We start from the raw sequence: 19,053 nt of genomic DNA on the forward strand, positions 1-19,053 counted from the left end.
ACCCTCAAATGTGACAAATATCACATTGCACCATTGTTTATTTTTCCAACAAGTTGAGTGGATAGATGGCTTCTGAGAGCACTGGGCAGAGAAGTGTTAACTCAAAGGCAGATCTGTTTTAAGTGAATTCAGTAAGAATGTTTAGAAGTTTTCATGGTCACATGTAGGACACAGTGCCATGGGCTCCTGTGGCCTTTAGAAGCCCTTCCTTGCCTAGCATGTTCTCATCAGTGTGTTGTTTCTTTTGCCCCTGATTTGTGGCCCCTGATTACTCAGCCTAGCTGCCTCCAGGTGCAGGTTGGTGAGAAACATCTCAGCAACGCATTGTTTCCCAGCATTTATCAAGAGCCTGGCTGAAAATAATTGCTGAGGAAGAACTAGCCAGAGGATGTTTGGGCTGCTCCTTCCTCCAATTCCTCTCTGATCAGGTCCAAGAGCTGTGCACCTGGGCTGACCAGCTGCTGCAGGCCCCCGAGAGGACTATTGCTATACTTCCCTTCCACACAACTCTGACTCTTCCTCCAGTGATGCGTTAAACAATCCAAGAAACGTTTCTCCTGTTTTTCCTATAAATTACTATCTAGGGATAGAGACATGATTAAATATAGGTTTCATATTTTTGAAAACACAATCTCATGGGAGGTGTTGTGTACTTTCATTAGGAGGTCCATAATTCTGGTTGTCCTCTTTTTTTGATGACCATTGCCTAGATTGATGTATGATTTTAAAAGCTTATTTTGACTGCTCTGTGGAGAGAGGCTTGGATAGGGTGAGAGTAGAAGCTGAGGAGGTTCTGGCAGTCGTCTGGTGAAGGTAGTGGTGGTAGAGATGGGATGTATTTGAGGCTTTTTGGAGTCAGAATTGATAGGACTTAGGTATTAGATGTGGAGGGATTAGAGAAAAGAAGGAGCCAGGGGGGATGGTCTAGCTTCTGGGCATAGTTACTGGCTGGATGGTGATGCTATTTCTTGAGACAACTGGGGAAGGACTTGGTTTGAGTATAAAATGAAGAATCTTCTGTTTGAACACCATTTTGAATGCCATTTGGTATATCTCAGTGGAAGTGTTGAGGAGGCAGTTTATCTGTATCTAGAGCCCAGAGGAGAGGGGGGATCCACAAGATGAACATTTGGGAGACTTCAGCACATATGGCATTTAAAGCCATAGGGGTATGAGATCACATAAGGAAAGTGGTGATGTAGAAGGGAAGTGGTCCCAGGATACAGTATCCTGAAGAAACCATAGCATGTGAAAGGAAGGAGCAGCCAGCAAACCAGGAGGAAAACCAGGAGAATGTGGTATTGCAGATGCCAAAGAGGATGATGTTCTAATAATGAATGGTCAACCAGGAGGAGAGGTGCTAAGAAGTCAAATGAGGCGGGGACAGAGAAAGGACCACTGGTCATTGCATTTGGCAACATGAAGACTACAGTGAACTTGTCAAGAGCAACTTCTGTGGACTAGGGAAGCAGAAGCCAGATGGGGAGTAGGTCAAAGAGAGAACCAGAGGCAAGGAGGTAAGGACAGTGTATGTAAACAACACCTCTGAGAAGTTTCACTGTGAAGAGGAACAGAGAATACTGTCTTCCTTCTTAGCAATTGGCTTCTTTTTATCATATGAGAATGGTGTTGACTGGGTTTATTCTCATGTTTGGTTACTAGAATGCAGCACTAAATTTGTGGCCTACTCATAAAAAAGAGTTTAGACTTCATGGTGTACATTTTCAACCGTGATTCAATTTTATGTCCCTACTCTTGTTTTTATTCTGTCTTGACTCTGACTTTTAACTAAGTCCATCTTCTTGATTGATTGATTGATTTTTTTTTTGACAGATCTTGCCTCAGGTTTATTTGTACAAATAGCACAGGAGGACACCATCCCCATGCAGCTAACAGCCCAGAGGTCATACCAGTCCTTCTGTCCTTGAATCAGCAGAGACCTCTACTTTGGAGCCTTCTTGGAGGTCTGGCCACCTTTGGGAGCCTGAGCCTGAACTGAAGCCAGAGCAAGAGCCACAGCAGCAGCCTGGGCCTGGTTTGAGCCTTGGACTTTGGCCAGCAGAATCTGAGACCCTTGGTAAAGCAGGCACAATAATGTTTCATGAGGTTGGGGTGAGTGATGTAGGCAGGTTGACCAAGCTTGGGACTGCTGCCTTTTGGGATTTTGGGCTTGACCTCCTTGGGTTTTATGAGTGCCTTGATAGCCTTGGCATGTTCAGTCATGGCCCTGACGTTGTTAGCTTGCATCTTCTTAAGGCCTTTGTACTTCTTGGCAAAGTCCATGTTCCTCAGGAACTTGGGGTCCACTCCCTTAAGAGATTCATATCTTTGTGACTGGGGCTTCTTGTGCCCCAGTCTGATGACATTCTTGTGCCAGTTTTGGGAATGCTTGTGCATGGTGTGGTTTTTGGACTTGGTCATGTCGGCACTGAAGCCCGTGGATCTCACAGTGACTTTGATTGAAAAAGAAAGAGCCATCTTGTTGATTTATGTACTATGCCTTAAATATTTCTCAGAGAAATCTGAGCATATAAATAAATTAATAGTCTCTAAGGCACTGTCTGTGTCAAGTAGCAGCTTCACTAAGTTCAGTGTACTTTTAAAAATTTTGATAGATAGTAATGAATCCAATTCTTGGCCCTAATTCCACTTTATGTCGTATCAGGACATTAGTATCTACATTGTCCTCAGAAACTGAAGCTTGTTCCAGCTATGGTGTTGAGTGAAGTTGGTGGTGAGATGTGAGCTAGAGACTGGGCCTGTTGTGTCATTTGACTTGCAGCAGCATCTGCACACGTGAACACATCCACTCCAGAAACTCTAAGGCCTGAAAGCTAGCACCTCTCAAGCTTTATTATGCATCTGAATTGCCTGGGAATAGGGTAAAAATGTATAGGGGATCAGATGCCACCCCAAAATATGTCACTTTGGCATAAGGATTATTCCGAGCTGGAGACAGTTGAGAAGCAGCACATGCCAAACAAGTTCTTTGCCGTCCTCCTCTATTTGCTTAAGAGCAGGATTTGTATTTCCATGTATTAGGGTGTCTCCCTCTCTCAGCAGGAAGAGGAAGACAGCTCTAGACTCTTAGCAGCCCAGGAACAATACCAAGAGGAATCTACATAACAAACTTTACTAAAACAACCCTTATCTTCCATTAGTTTCCCCCCATATATATATACATATATATATATATATATATATATACATACATATACCTTTCCACAGCTTGCCACCCTTAAAACCTGAAACCCATTCTCCTTTGTCTTCTCACTTCTGTACAAATTTATTGTTCCTTATTAAGATGCTAATATAAGCCCCAAGTTCTCTTCATCTTCTTGAGTCATTCATCACAGAGTTTCTCCTACATGCACAATACATATGTCAGTAAACTCTGTTTTTCTGTCTTAATTTGTCTTTTGTCAGTTTAATTTCCAGGGCTTCAATAATAGAATGTAAGAGGGTGGGGAATAATCTGTTTTCCTCCCCTACAATACAAATTCTGATTTGGTAGATTTAAGGTGGAGCCTGAGAATCCATTTTTTTCTTTTTTTTTTTTTTGAATTTTATTTTTTTATACACCAGGTTCTTATTAGTCATATATTTCATACACATCAGTGTATACATGTCAATCTCAGTCTCCCAATTTATTCCACCAACAACCTCACCACTTTCCCCCATTGGTGTCCATACATTTGGTTCTCTACATCTGTGTCTCAGTTTCTACCCTGCAAACCAATTCATCTGTACCATTCTTCTAGGTTCCACATATATGTGATAAGATGTGATATTTGTTTTTCTCTTTCTGCCTTACTTCACTCTGTACGACAGTCTCTAGATTCAAACATGTCTCTACAAATGACCCAATTTCATTCCTTTTCATGGCTGAGTAATGTTCCATTGTATATATGTACCACAACTACTTTATCCATTCATCTGTCGATGGGCATTTAGGTTGCTTCCATGACCTGGCTATCGTAAAAAGTGCTGCAATGAACATTGGGGTGCATGTGTCTTCTTGAATTATGGTTTTCTCTGGGTATATGCCCAGTAGTGGGATTGCTGGGTCATATGGTAATTCTATTTTTAGTTTTTTAAGGAACCTCCCCATACAGTGCTCCATAGTGGCTGTATCAATTTACATTCCCACCAACAGTGCAAAAGGGTTCCCTTTTCTCCACACCCTCTTGAGCATCTGTTTGTAGATTTTCTTATGATGCCCATTCTAACTGGTGTGAGGTGATACCTCACTGTAGTTTTGATTTGCATTTCTCTAATAATTAGTGATGTTGAGCAGCTTTTCATGTGCTTCTTAGCCATCTGTATGTCTTCTGTGGAGAAATGTCTATTTATGTCTTCTGCCCGTTTTTGCATTGGGTTGTTGTTTTTTTTATATTGAGCTACATGAGCTCTTTATATATTTTGGAGATTAATCCTTGGTCCATTGATTTGTTTGCAAATATTTTCTCCCATTCTGAGGGTTGTCTTTTCATCTTGCTTGTAGTTTCCTTTGTTGTGTAAAAACTTTTAAGTTTCATTAGGTCCCATTTGTTTATTTTTGTTTTTATTTCCATTACTTTAGGAGGAGGATCAAAAAAGATCTTGCTGTGTTTATGTCAAAGAGTGTTCTTCCTATGTTTTCCTCAAAGAGTTTTATAGTGTCCAGTCTTACATTTAGGTCTCTAATCCATTTTGAGTTTATTTTTGTGTATGGTGTTAGGGAGTGTTCTAATTTCATTCTTTTATCTGTAGCTGTCCAGTTTTCCCAGCACCACTTATTGAAGAGACTGTCTTTTCTCCACTGTATATCCTTGACTCCTTTGTCATAGATTAGTTGACCAGAGATGCGTGGGTTTATCTCTGGGCTTTCTATCTTGTTCCATTGATCTATGTTTCTGTTTTTGTGCCAGTACCATATTGTCTTGATTACTGTAGCTTTGTAGTATAGCCTGAAATCAGGGAGTCTGATTCCTCCAGCTCCGTTTTTTCCCCTCAAGACTGCTTTGGCTATTCGGGGTATTTTGTGTCTCCATACACATTTTAAGATTTTTTGTTCTAGTTCTGTAAAAAGTGCCATTGGTAATTTGATAGGGATTGCATTGAATCTGTGATTGCTTTGGGTAGTATAGTCATTTTCACAATGTTGATTCTTCCAATCCAAGAACATGGTATATCTCTCCATCTGTTTGTATCATCTTTAATTTCTTTCATCAGTGTCTTATAGTTTTCTGCATACAGTCTTTTGTCTCCCTAGGAAGGTTTATTCCTAGGTACTTTATTCTTTTTGTTGCAATGGTAAATGGGAGTGTTTCCTTAATTTCTCTTTCAGATTTTTCATCATTAGCATATAGGAATGCAACAGTTTTCTGTGCATTGATTTTCTATCCTCAACTTTACCAGATTCATTGATTAGCTCTAGTAGTTTTCTGGTGGCATCTTTAGGATTCTCTACGTATAGTATCATGTCATCTGCAAACAGTGACAGTTTTACTTCTTCTTTTCCAATTTGTATTCCTTTTATTTCTTTTCCTTCTCTGATTGCCATGGCTAGGACTCCCAACACTATGTTCAATAATAGTGGTGAGAGTGGATATCCTTGTCTTGTTCCTGATTTTAGAGGAAATGCTTTCAGTTTTTCACCATTGAGAATGATGTTTGCTGTGGGTTTGTCAGATATGGCCTTTATTATGTTGAGGTAGGTTCCCTCTATGTCCACTTTCTGCAGAGTTTTTATCAAAAATGAGTGTTGAATTTTGTCAAAAGCATTTTCCGCATCTATTGAGATGATCATAAAGTTTTTCTTCTTCAATTTGTTAATATGGTGTATCACATTGATTGATTTGAGTATATTGAAGATCCTTGCATCCCTGGGGTAAATCCCACTTGATCATGGTGCATGATCCTTTTAATGTGTTGTTGCATTCTGTTTGCTAGTATTTTGTTGAGGATTTTTGCATCTATATTCATCAGTGATATTGGTCTGTAATTTTCTTTTTTTGTAGTCTCTGTCTGCTTTTGGTATCAGGGAGATGGTGGCCTCATAGAATGAGTTTGGGGGTGTTCCTTCCTCTACAATTTTTTGGAAGAGATTGAGAAGGATGGGTATTAGCTCTTCTCTAATGTTTGATAGAATTCACCTGTGAAACCATCTGGTCCTGGACTTTTGTTTTTTGGAATATTTTTAATTGCAATTTCAATTTCATTACTTGTGATTGGTCTGTTCATATTTTCTATTTCTTCCTGGTTCAGTCTTGGAAGGTTATACCTTTCTAAGAATTTGTCCATTTCTTCCACGTTGTCCATTTTATTGGCATAGAGTTGCTTGTAGTAATGGCATAGGATGCTTTGTATTTCTGTGGTGTCTGTTGTAACTATTCCTTTTTCATTTCTAATTTTATTGATTTGAGTCCTCTCCCTCTTATTTTTGATGAGTCTGGCTAATGGTTTATCAATTTTGTTTATCTTCTCAAAGAACCAGCTTTTAGTTTTATTGATCCTTGTTATTGTTTTCTTTGTTTATATTTCATTTATTTGTGCTTTGATCTTTATGATTTCCTCTGGTAACTTTGGGTTTTGTTTGTTCTTCTTTCTCTAGTTCCTTTAGGTGTAAGTTTAGATTGTTTATTTGAGATATTTCTTGTTTCTTGAGGTAGGCTTGTATTGCTCTAAACTGCCCTCTTAGAACTGCTTTTGCTGCCTCCCATAGGTTTTGGATTGTCATGTTTTCATTATCATTTGTCCCTAGGTATTTTTTGATTTCCTCTTTGATTTCTTCAGTGATCTCTTGGTTATTTAGTAACATATTGTTTAGCCTCCATGTGTTTGTGTTTTTTACATTTTTTTCCCCTGTAATTCATTTCTAATCTCATAGTGTTGTAGTCAGAAAAGATGCTGGATATGCTTTCAATTTTCTTAAATTTGCTGAGGCTTGATTTGTGACCAAAGATATGATCTATCCTGGAGAATGTTCTGTGCACACTTGAGAAGAAATTTTAATCTGCTGTTTTTGGATGGAATGTCCTATTAATATCAATTAAATCTATCTGGTCTAATGTGTCATTTAAAACTTGTGTTTACTTATTATTTTCTATTTGAATGATCTGTACATTGGTGGAAGTGAGGTGTTAAAGTCCCCCAGTATTATTGTGTTACTGTTAATTTCCTCTTTTATAGCTGTTAGCATTTGCCTTATGTATTGAGGTGCTCCTAACTTGGGTGCATATATATTTAAAATTGTTATATCTTCTTCTTGGATTGATCCCTTGATCATTAAGTAATGTCCTTCTTTGTCTCTTTTAACATTCTTTATCGTAAAGTCTATTTTCTCTGAGTACACTATGAGTATTGCTACTAAAAGCAATGAGTATTGCTACTCCAGCTTTCTTCTGATTTCCATTTGCATGGAATATCTTTTTTCCATCCCCTCCTTTTAGTCTAAATGTGTCCCTATGTCTGAAGTGGTTCTCTTGTAGACAGCATATATATGGTTCTTGTTTTGTATCCATTCAGCAAACCTATGTCTTTTGCTTGGAGCATTTAATCCATTCATGTTTAAGGTAATTATCAATATGTATGTTCCTATTACCATTTTCTTCATTTTTGGGGGTTTGTTTTTGTAGGTCCTTTTCTTCTCTTGTGTTTCCCACTTAGAGAAGATCCTTTAGCATTTGCTGTAGAGCTAGTTTGGTGGTGCTGAATTCTCTTAGCTTTTGCTTGTCTGTAAAGCTTTTGATTTCTCCATCGAATCTGAATGAGATCCTTGCTGGATAGAGTAATCTTCGTTGCAGGTTCTTCCCTTTCATCACTTTAAGTATATCATGCCACTCCCTTATGACATGTAGAGTTTCTGCTGAGAAATCAGCTGTTAACCGTAATGGAGTTCCCTTGTATGTTATATGTCATTTTTCCCTTGCTGCTTTCAATAATTTTTCTTTGTCTTTAATTTTTGCCAGTTTGATTACTATGTGTCTCGGCATGTTTCTCCTTGGGTTTATCCTGTATGGGACTCTCTGTACTTCCTGGATTTGAGTGGCTATTTCCTTTCCCCTGTTAGGGAAGTTTTTGACTATAATCTCTTCAAATATTTTCTTGGGTCCTTTCTCTCTCTCTTCGCCTTCTGGGATCCCTATAATGCAAATGTTGCGTTTAATGTTGTCCCAGATCTCTCTTAGGCAGTCTTCATTTCTTTTCATTCCTTTTTCTTCTGTTCCACAGCAGTGAATTCCACCATTCTGTCTTCTAGGTCACTTATCCTTTCTTCTGCCTCAGTTATTCTTCTATTGATTCTTTCTAGTATATTTTTCATTTCATTTATTGTCTTGTTCATCTCTGTTTATTTGTTCTTTAATTCTTCTAGATCTTTGTTAAACATTTATTGCATCTTCTTGATCTTTGCCTCCATTCTTTTTCCGAGATCCTGGATCATCTTCACTATCATTATTCTGAATTCTTTTTCTGGAAGGTTTCCTATCTCTACTTCATTTAGTTGTTTTTCTGGGGTTTTATCTTGTTGCTTCATTTGGTGCATAGCCCTCTGCCTTTTCATCTTGTCTATCTTTGTGTGAATGTGGTTTTTGTTTCACAGGCTGCAGGCTTGTAGTTCTTCTTGCTTTTGCTGTCTGTTCTCTGGTGGATGAGGCTATCTAAGAGGCTTTTGCAAGTTTCCTGATGGGAGCGACTGGTGGTGGGTAGAGCTGGCTGTTCCTTTGGTGGGAAGAGCTCAGTAAAACTTTAATCCACTTGACTGCTGATGGGTGAGGCTGGGTTCCCTCCCTGTTGGTTGTTTGGCCTGAGGCAACCCAACTCTGGAACCTAGATGGACTGTTTGTTGGGCCTAATGGTGGACTCTGGGAGGGCTCACAACAAGGAATAGTTCCAAGAACTTCTGCTGCCAGTGTCCTTGTCCTCATGGTGAGACACAGCCAACCCCACCTCTGCAGGAGACCTTCCAACACTAGTAGGTAAGTCTGGTTCAGTGTCCTATGGGGTCACTGCTCCTACCCCTGGGTCCTGATGCGCATACTACTTTGTGTGTTCCCTCCAAGAGTGGAGTCTCTCTTTCCCCCAGTCCTGTCAAAGTCCTGCAATCAAATCCCAGTAACCTTCAAAGTCTGATTCTCTAGGAATTCCTCCTCCCATAGCTAGATGCCCAGATTGGAAGCCTGAAGTGGGGCTTAGAACCTTCACTCAGTGGGTGGACTTCTGTGGTATGTGTTCTTCAGTTTCTGAGCCACCTAACCAGCAGTTATGGGATTTGATTTTATTGTGATTGCACCCCTTCTATCATCTTTTTGTGGCTTCTCCTTTGTCTTTGGGTGTGGGATATCTTTTTTAGTGAGTTCTAGTGTCTTCTTGTCAATGATTGTTCAGCAGTTGGTTGTGATTCTGGTGTTCTTGCCAGAGGTAGTGAGATCACATCCTTCTACTCTGCCGTCTTGAACCAATCTCCTTGAGCTTTCTAAAAAGCTTTCAGGTGATGCTGATGCCCCTGGTCCATGGACCATAATTTGAACAGTAAGGATATAGGCCACCAGGGACTGCCTGCAGAACAGCACACCCAGCCCTTCTGGATTTCTTCAATGTACCTTAATCTTATCTGATTGACTATAATCATCTGTGAGAAGTGACAGCGACCAAGCCCACCTGGATTTGTAAAAACCCACTTTTTATTAGAAGGGACAGGCTTATTTGTGAGAATTACATAACTTTCCATCTTGTCTACTTAAAACTGAGGGCCAGATTTCATCTTGGGTTCCCTGATTAGATTTGCATCAGTAGTAATTCTCCTGAGTATTTGCCTCCTCTCTTCCTTTGAGGAAGCACATACTTGACACTTAATCTTATGGGGCAGAGCACTGTTAACCACTTGCTTTGGAGGATCTTCCAGCTAAGAACAGCTTGGTAGTGGTGATGGGGTGGGGATGACTATGAGGATTAACTCATTAATTATGCAGAGTGATGCAAGCTGCACAATGACTGGCAAGGCATTGGATAAAAGAATGACACAAGATATCTTTCAGTGACAAGCTTTGGATTAGACCCTCCATTTCTAGAGGCAAGATTGACTCAGGAAGCCCAGAGCACCAAGAAATGTTGGCCTGAGATAGTAGTGGCTGTTCCACTTCCCTACCACCTATCAGGTCCACTGGCCCCAACTTTGTCCTGAGAGGGCATGGGACTTCCTCTGCTCTCCTCATGCAGAGTCTAACCTTGTTAAAGCAGATTTGCTCCAGTAGGATTTGTAATTTAATCTGTTACAGTGTCACCATGGCAACATATTTATGTCTCTTAAATACCATTAGCCCATGAGGTCAGGATTTGAAACACTGCTTTACCCAAGTGCCCTAGCTAGTGATTAACAAAAGATTGTGTTATAGGACACACAGGGCATACTGGGTGGTTCCAAGGCAAAGAAGGTTTATGTGATCTTGGGTGGCCTCAGCTTGCAGTGGCTTGAAGCAGGGTTTCAGTTCCCGGCCAGTGATTGAGGTCGGTTTGGGGTGGTGAGAGCCACGAATCCTAACCACTAGACCAGTGGTCAGTGACAAGGCCCTGGCCTTATGGCTTTGCAGAAAAAAATTTTCCCCAAAGATCGAAAGTAATGAAACAAGTAAAGTATTTATTAAGAGAAAAAAAGAGTACGTGTGGATAGATTCACAGGTGGACTCAGAGAGAGAGTCGTGCCCTCATAGCAGTTTCAATCACTTTTATGGGGCATTTCTTCCATGTTTCCTTTGACCAATCATTTTGATTTGCCTGGTTCAGAGTCCATGTTTGGTGTATCTCAGGATTTTCCCATGTGTGAGCATGCATCTCTTAGCCAAGATGGATTCTACTGAAGAAGCCTATGGGTAAGTGAGCATTAGTTGGCATCACTCCCCTTTTGACCTCCAAGAGCTTTTCTGTTCATGCGTAGTCAGGGAGGTCTCCTGACTTCAATAATGAGGAATATGTGGTCTCTTATCTTCTATCTGAGCAGGGCCCTTCCTCCTCTCTCAATTGTTCTGTTATTCCCATCTCATCTCAGAATGTCATCCACAAGAAACGAACTCAACAGTTTGCCCTAGGGACCCATCTCTCTCCTGCCTCATATGAACCTAATGTCCATTTATCTTCCTTTAGGAGGGGCTGAGATTCCATTAAAGAATTGGGGACCACCATATTCCTTCTGGCTTCACTGAACACATTATTACCTCCCAGGGGCACTAAAAGAGAAACCCAAAGGGATTGGAGAGTGCATGTTCATCTCCTGCAGAGCAGTAGGAGAGGGGTGTGTGTGATGTCAGTATGGGATGCAAGGACAGGGGATGAATGGAGAATATAAGGGAGAAGTGGGGGAAGAAGCAAGGCTCTCCTCTTCTCCCCTTCTCTCCTCTCTCCTCTCATTCAATAATTTTGGGGAGGGACCAAAGATGCAGAGAGTTGATTTATCCACCTCAATTCTTGGGGCATGCACTAGTTCATACAAGGTCTCTCTTTCCTTTCATTGCACTTCTCTTCATTTCATTTTTCCTTCTCATCCCTGACTCCACATATTTCCCTCCACATTATAGGTGTTTTAGATTGGGTTTTCTAGAAGCAGAGCTTGAGACCGAGATTCTTGTTCAGTGGTTTATTAAGGAGGAGCTCTCAAGAAATACTGGTTAGGTGAGCAAGATAGAGAAGCTGCTAAAGAAAGACCTACATCAGATGATGTCTAGCTTCAGCCTGATCCCATGGAGAGCTATAGAGCATGAATGGCATCACAAAGTGTTGGTTTTCCCTTCCTTATTCTGCTCACCTTACCTTGAGGCAAGGGAGAAAGCCTGTAATCTTTGGGGTTGAGGCTTGCCATGAGGCAGCTCTCCTCAGCTGAGGACAGTTCTCCAAAAGAATGGAGCAGCTGTGTGACATTGGCAGTCAACACTCACAGCAGTTGGGGGGATGGGCACACCATGTCCTTGTGGTGTGTGTCTATTTATTATTGTAAAATACTTAGTGTTCATTCAAGAACCATTTATTGAACCCCTATTCTGTGCCTAGTGCTATACTAAGAACTAGGAGTTATAGTTGTGACGAAAACAGACAGGATCACTCCCCTAGGTTAGAGTTAAATGAAGGAAATAGATATTAAACAACTATTTATAGAAATAAATAGCCAGAATCCACACATAATAAGTACTTGGAAGGAGAAGCTGAGGTGTGACAAGAGACCATAAGGACAGGTGTATTCTGGGGAGGACAGAATGGCCTTCTTGAGTATATATGGATGTGACTTAGACATAAGTTGGCATTAACCAAGAAGAAAATGGGAAGGCAGGTGCTCCAAAGAAGTAAGAAGAGCATGAGGAAAGTCCTAAGGTAGAAAAGAATTCTGTGAGATCAGGAAATGGCTGGGGCACAGTGAGCAAGGGAAGGGGGAGAAGGGGACACACAGCATAGGATGCTTGGCCTTGTAGGTCATGTTTGGGACTTAGGGTTATCACTGAAGCTCAGTGAAAATCCATCAAAGTTTTCAGCAGGAAAGGGACCTGATCACTATGGTGGTTAAGCAGGGCAGGGTGACTAGTTTGGAGAAGGTGAATGGAAGCTGAGAGGCTTATAGAAATCCAGGGAGAGATGCCCACAGCCTGGACTAGACTAGAGTAGTGGCAATGGGCATGAGGAGAAGCAGCAGATTTCAGAAGAAGTAGCCATGAGTCTTGCTGATGATTTGGGAGTGGGGAGTGAGGGAAAGGCACGCCTGACAACCAACTCCCATGTGAATTGAGGTGCCATTTTCTGAGGGTGAGAGGTTGAGTACGCAGGTGGGAGGATGTGTTTTGAACTCAGGGGGTTGTGCTGAGCTGGAAATTTAAGTCCAGTAGTCATCAGCATATAAGTCATACTTGGAACCCTGGGAGAAAGTATAGCTAGGAGAGAAAAGAAAAAAGAGACCACAAACAAGGCCCAGGCAAAGGAGGGAAAACAGCAAAGTTTCAGGAGAAACCAGAGAGATAGGAGTAAAAAAATTGTGGCACCAATGAACTCACTGGAGAAGCTTCAAGGAGGAGGGTCAAGTCTGGGGAACCCTGTTGGGTCAAGTCAGACAGCCTGCAAATGTGGCTACAGGGAGATGCTGTGGAACTGTGATGTCTACTGGCAGCTTTCTCTGTGGGAGGCTTGGCTGGGAGGTGAGGGAATGAAGTGATGAAGACAACTCATTTAAATAAATTTGGTTATTGGTGGAGAAATAGGGCAGCCTCTGGACTAGGAGTCAAAGAGGAAATTGTTTAAGATGAGGGAGATGTTTGAGTGCTAGGAAGGAGCTGGTTTATGGGAGATAAATCTAGGGTATAGGAGAGTGAGGCATTAATTACTAGAGGAAAGTTTGCAGTGGTGGGACCAGGTAGGAGGCAGTCTACAGTTTCCATTGTTTGGCCAATGTTGGGCCCATTCACATCAGTGTCCCATGCTAGGGGAGTGAAGAGCAGGGAAGAAGCGGTGGGAGCATTTTAAATGGCATTCAGGCCTGAGTCTGGGGTAGCAGACCCCCTCACTCTCACAACCCCCTGGATCCTCAGTCCTGTTCTTTGCTGCTGACCCTGGGCAAAAGGTTATCATCCCCAGCTAGTCCTTAGGACCCTGCTTCCCATCCTTCACACTCTCACCCTCCCCAGATACAGCTTCCTCACGCTGTCCTCAGGGTGACTTGTCCAAATAGCTACCCTCTAAATTCTCCATTTCCCCTGTCAAATTTCTTACGTCTGCTCTCTATTCAGAGACTTTATTTGAGAGGATTATTGAAGGGAAGAGAAGGTACTATTGAAAGGGAAAGGGAGTGCGGCAGAAGGAAAGCACTCTGACCATAAAATCTGTGTGTCTCAATGGTTAGGCAAAGAGGGGTTTATCTTTTATAGGGAGAAGAATAGAAAGAACAGTGGTAGGGACATGGGATAAAGGGGAGTGACAACATCAGACGGTGTATCAGAGGATATTTTACTCTGAGGCCAGGACATTCTCAAGAGGGTCTGTATTCTGGTTCAGGTTGAGGGTGGGCCAAAGTTCAGGGACCTGAGGGAAGGAGATGATCTTAAGCAAAGTTTGGTTAACAAGAATTTTGTTCCTATTGATGATTGGCGGCAAGCAGTTCAGCCAATCACTTATGAGGCAAAGAATGGGAATCGGGAGGGTCTGTGTCTGGCCAAGGTGGGGGTAGCATCTGTGAGTCTTATCTAAGTCTTATGGGAAAGGGATTGTCGGGCTATGTTTGAAAAAAATGCACAACCTAAAAGTTGAAAATTATATCTTATTTGGCAGATTTTCTGAGGACTAAACCCAGAAAACATCTCAGATCACTAAAGGACTGTGCCAAAGAGGTAAAGGAAGAGCCAGGATATATAGGAGTTTTGCAACAGAAACCAGGTAGAACATCAAAAGATTACTGTTAATTAAAGAAAACCAGACATCTCATTTAGTGCTTTTCTATGTATGGAAAGATGCAAGAGTCTGGGTTCATTGAAATCATTCCTTTGATATGCATCTTAGCTATCTAGGGCTAATATCCTGCTTTTCTCCATCCTGAATCCCCTCAAGGTGCAGGGGTGGCTGCAGTGGCTGAGGGATTGGCAGCAGGCAACCTCCTTGTCTCCATCCCGAGTTCCCTTAGAGCTCACTGTCAATAGTGGCTATAGTGGCTGATGGCTTGATGACCATTCTTTGTTTGCTGACATGGCAGCAATGTTACATTTTTCATCCACAATGCCTCCCCTTGGTCATAAATTCAACAAATGTTTGGGAGGCTTTTTATGACAAATTTTGTCCCACAGTGCTAAGATGGCTCATTCCTAGATCAGGCAAGGATTCTGCTGACATGCCATTCAATGTGCTGATCTTTTTTGGATCAGGCCCTGTGGATAATCTAAAATTCTTTGGCTCTTCTATCTTACTAGTCTATTATGATCCAGAAAATGTTTTGCCTTGTTGCTTCTTCCGATATCTAGATTTGCACTATTACAATTACTTTATGTGGAGGTTTTATATATAATCAAAAGTCTCAAGACTTTTAGCCATCATTAATTTTGCTGGAGTCCTGGTTACACATTGGATAATGCAAAAGACAATCTTATAAACTAGATAGGATAAATAATAAAGTCATAGTGCAGCAGAGAAAGACAAAGAATAAACAATTTGGAAACAAAGAGAACAAATTAAAACAATAATTAGTATAACTAGCTGTAATCTGGTTGAAGTAAACCATCAAGTCCACAGGGGAGCCAAATTCTGGAATGATCAGGTGGGTCACAGCATAAGAGGAAAGGTTTTTCTGGAAAACAAAGATTAAAAGTCAGTATACTTCAGGACTTCCCTGGTGGTGCGGTGGTTAAGAATCCGCCTGCCATTGCAGGGGACATGGGTTTGAGCCCTGGTCCGGGAAGATCCCACATGCTGCGGAGCAACTAAGCCCATGCACACAACTACTGAGCCCAAGTGCCACAACTACTGAAGCCTGTGCACCTAGAGCCTATGATCCGCAACAAGAGAAGTCACCACAATGAGAAACCCACACACCACAACAAAAATCAGCCTCCGCTCGCTGCAACTAAAGAAAGCACATGTGCAGCAATGAAAACCCAATGCAGCCAAAAATAAATAAATAAACAAATAAATAATCTTATTTTTAAAAGTCAGTATACTTCAGAAAAAGTCATAAAATTATAAATCATATTTATCAGTTCATTCAGTACCATGTAATTAATTCCTGATGATCTGGATGAAATCTTCGGGTTTTCCATTAGAGTTTTGTAAATTTTTTACCCAGTTTAGTGGTATGATCTAAAAGTTATCAGAATTTATATTTGTAAAAAAAGTTCTTTTTATGAATTTTCTTGATATCTTCATTTTATGAGTATCAGAGTAAAACAGTGACTGTGTATAAAGGACAAAAGACTACATGGTGAAAGATCTGATCACAGTGCATTTGACAAGAAACTTGGATATTTCTTAGACATACATTTTAAGATAATAACTAGAATTGTGACTGATAACATTATCCCAGAGCATATCAGATTTTTAAGAATTCCATGTAAATTTTAGAATATCTGTATTAATGACATTTACATACAATATAACCAAACATTCATCTCCAATCATTTGACAATGCTTCTTAGGCAATTTAACATACCAAATAAACCAAATTAATATTAATTTAATATTCCTCTCTGAGATGTCTCAGGGTTCCTTTGAAGCATCTCAAAGTTAGCTAGAGGTCAAAATAACTTATTAGAATTTGATATTTGAGAAGTTTGTCAAAAATATCAAAAGGTCTCAAAACACTTGATCAGACAGGAACATAGATCACTGTGGAATAATACTTATTCACTTAACCAAAGTGACAGAAGATTTAAGGAACAAAAAACCAAGTACAGATCACTGAAAGGCAAAGAAACTCACACAATCTGTTATCAAAAGCAGTACTCGAAGAAAACTTTGTTCTCTTAACAGAGAGATAGGAACCAAGTCCAGTCTTGTACCAGCCTACTTTTAATAACAAAGCCCATTTACCTAATTAAATTTAGTCTAATTCCAGCCTGACTATGTACAAAACTTATTTTACAGGGCTCCCTTTCTGCAAACCTTCCACAACTTTTTGTATTCATATTAGATTGTCCCTTATTTTTTTATCCAGAAATAACCAGCTCTAGGACAGAATTATTTTTTCCCTTAACAAAATATATTTCCACACCTTCTTTTGCTGAAAACACACATCCTACTTCTTTGTAAATGGAAATGTTCCCCTTATTATCTTTAGTAGCTTTAATTACATACTACAAATTTTAACCCTTAAAAATCTTAATCTCTAGCAAAAACCAACAAGCAGCAAGTAATTGTAAACTGTTTGTCATACCAGCATTTTCTGATTGGAGTATCCTATAACCTCTGAAACATATAACATAATTTCTTTCCTCAATGAGGTACAATATACATGTCTAATAAACCCAAATACCTTTAGTTTCCCTCCTGTAAGGAGACAAAAGTAGGTAAATTTAGGCCTGTTTAGCAATTAAGCTTCCGGTATCTTATCTTATTTGAAGTGACCTAGATATTCAGTGAATTCCCATCATTTAGCAAAACTCTTTACCAAAATCTGGAGAAACTAGTTAGACAGACATACCCAAAACATAAGTATTCCTAATGAGTTCACCTGAAAATTCTTATCTCATTTACATTTATTTTATAACTTATGAAAGTTTACCAAACCAAGCTAATTTTGTTGTTGTTATTGACAAACTCTGTAACAGAAATATCATGAACTTATTGACATTCAGGAAACCTAGGTACAATAAAAGTAAAACGTCTATATTGATTAAACCAGTAAGCTTAAACTAGCTTAAGCTAGCATAGCAGATGTTAATTTAATATTGAGTATTTCCTAGATCAGGTGAACCTGAAATTTATTTTGGCCAGTTTCTTTCATATTTAGAAATGTTTAGTTTGTAAGTGCTTACTTTTAAGTCAATTAAATAGAGCTCTTTTATACATTTAATTTTGATAATATTTTCCAGAGGTATAGACATCACATATAATGTACACACAGCCATATAAACAGACAAAACTAGAGATCTCATAGATTCACTTTAAAAACTTTGTTATGGGGAATTCCCTGGTGGTCCAATGGTTAGGACTCTGCTCTTTCACTGCCAGGGCCCGGGGTTCAGTCCCTGGTTGGTGAACTAAGATCCCGCAAGCTATGTGGCATGGCTAAAAAATAAATACATATATAAATAAATTTTAAAAATAAAAGATAAAAACTTAGTTATGAATCAGGTATTACAGTATGAACTTACTATGTTATAAATAACAGTTGGAATAAATTAAATTTGCTTGCTCAGATGACGAAGACTTTACTGTTTGTGGAAAAGACTTTTAAGATTTGTATTTGTCCTTGATAAACCCTGAAGGAGGATATGAATTAGAATTTGGTTGAGGGAGACTTTCTACTGGTTTGAGTTTAAAAGGCCACCTTTTCCCTTTTTTCCCCTTTGTTTCAGGTTCTACCTGATTGAGCTAATTAGGTTCAGTATCAGGTCACTGTGGGCTGTATTTACATTTCTGATTTGTAGAGATTTGCAAGACAAAGACAGTTGCTTTTAACTCCCCAGAGAACTGGTCTGTTACATAAATGATATTAAAAGATTGATTTGCCCAAATGTATTTTCTTTAATTTGTTTTTCTATATCAGTGAGAAGATTTCCAACTAAACTGAAATTTCAGAGCTCTGTGTTTTAGAACTTTAGGGTTGATTTAATTTATCATGCCTTCAAAAACTTGTATAAGGCATTCAACAAAGGCTCTCTTTCTGAGTACACAAGTTAGACCCAGAGCAAAATCTCTATTATTATTAGCCCCGAATATTAGCTTTCGGCTTTACTTTATCTTATATGGACTCAGGTAGCCCTATTGGTTTTCTTTAGTATGTTTAATTAATATTTCCCTAGGGGCAGATTCATATGCCCTCTTTTATAATACCAAGCAGGGGAAGTGTTCTCCAGGGAAACATGTCTATCCCACAATATAATTAAGCAAAAGTGATGTAACAACCTTGTCGTGGTCCGAATGCGGGTTGGAAAATAATTTCCAGACATAAGGCAGAATGTAAACAAGATAGAATTTATTAGAGGGAAGGGTCACTACCAGAACAGCAGTGACTTCCTTGTAGACTGGGAGAGTTGAGCCTGAACATGTGCTATTGATCAGTTTTTATAGGCGTCGCCCAGGTGGGCTCAGGAATTTCGTAACCTTGGCAACAAGGTGGGGAAGTTGATTAAGATCCAGTAGGGGGTGTAACACTAAAACTTTTTCAGGCAGGGACGTCCTTTGTCCTTGAAGCATCATTGTTCGTGGCATCACCTATCTTATAAAGCTCATTTAAATATACCAATTTTTATAAATTTTCATCTCAATTTTATAAACTTTTATACTCTTAACGTTAGTTTCCATTCAGATCCAATCAACAAGTGTTGGTCTTACAAGGAGTCCTAGAAGCCTTTCTTTATCCTGACCTTTTAATCTATTTTTGTATAACAGGTTCTGGGG

At 39.9% G+C, this 19,053-nt stretch overlaps 1 pseudogene; it reads right to left on the bottom strand.

The window, feature by feature from the left end:
• Nucleotides 1-1,942: 1,942 nt before the first annotated feature.
• On the bottom strand, nt 1,943-2,421 carry LOC131741112 (large ribosomal subunit protein eL29-like; annotated as a pseudogene).
• Between the last annotated feature and the right edge of the window lie 16,632 nt (nt 2,422-19,053).

Source organism: Kogia breviceps, chromosome 14 (genome assembly GCF_026419965.1).
Source record: "Kogia breviceps isolate mKogBre1 chromosome 14, mKogBre1 haplotype 1, whole genome shotgun sequence".
NCBI classification, from domain to species: Eukaryota; Metazoa; Chordata; class Mammalia; order Artiodactyla; family Physeteridae; genus Kogia; species Kogia breviceps.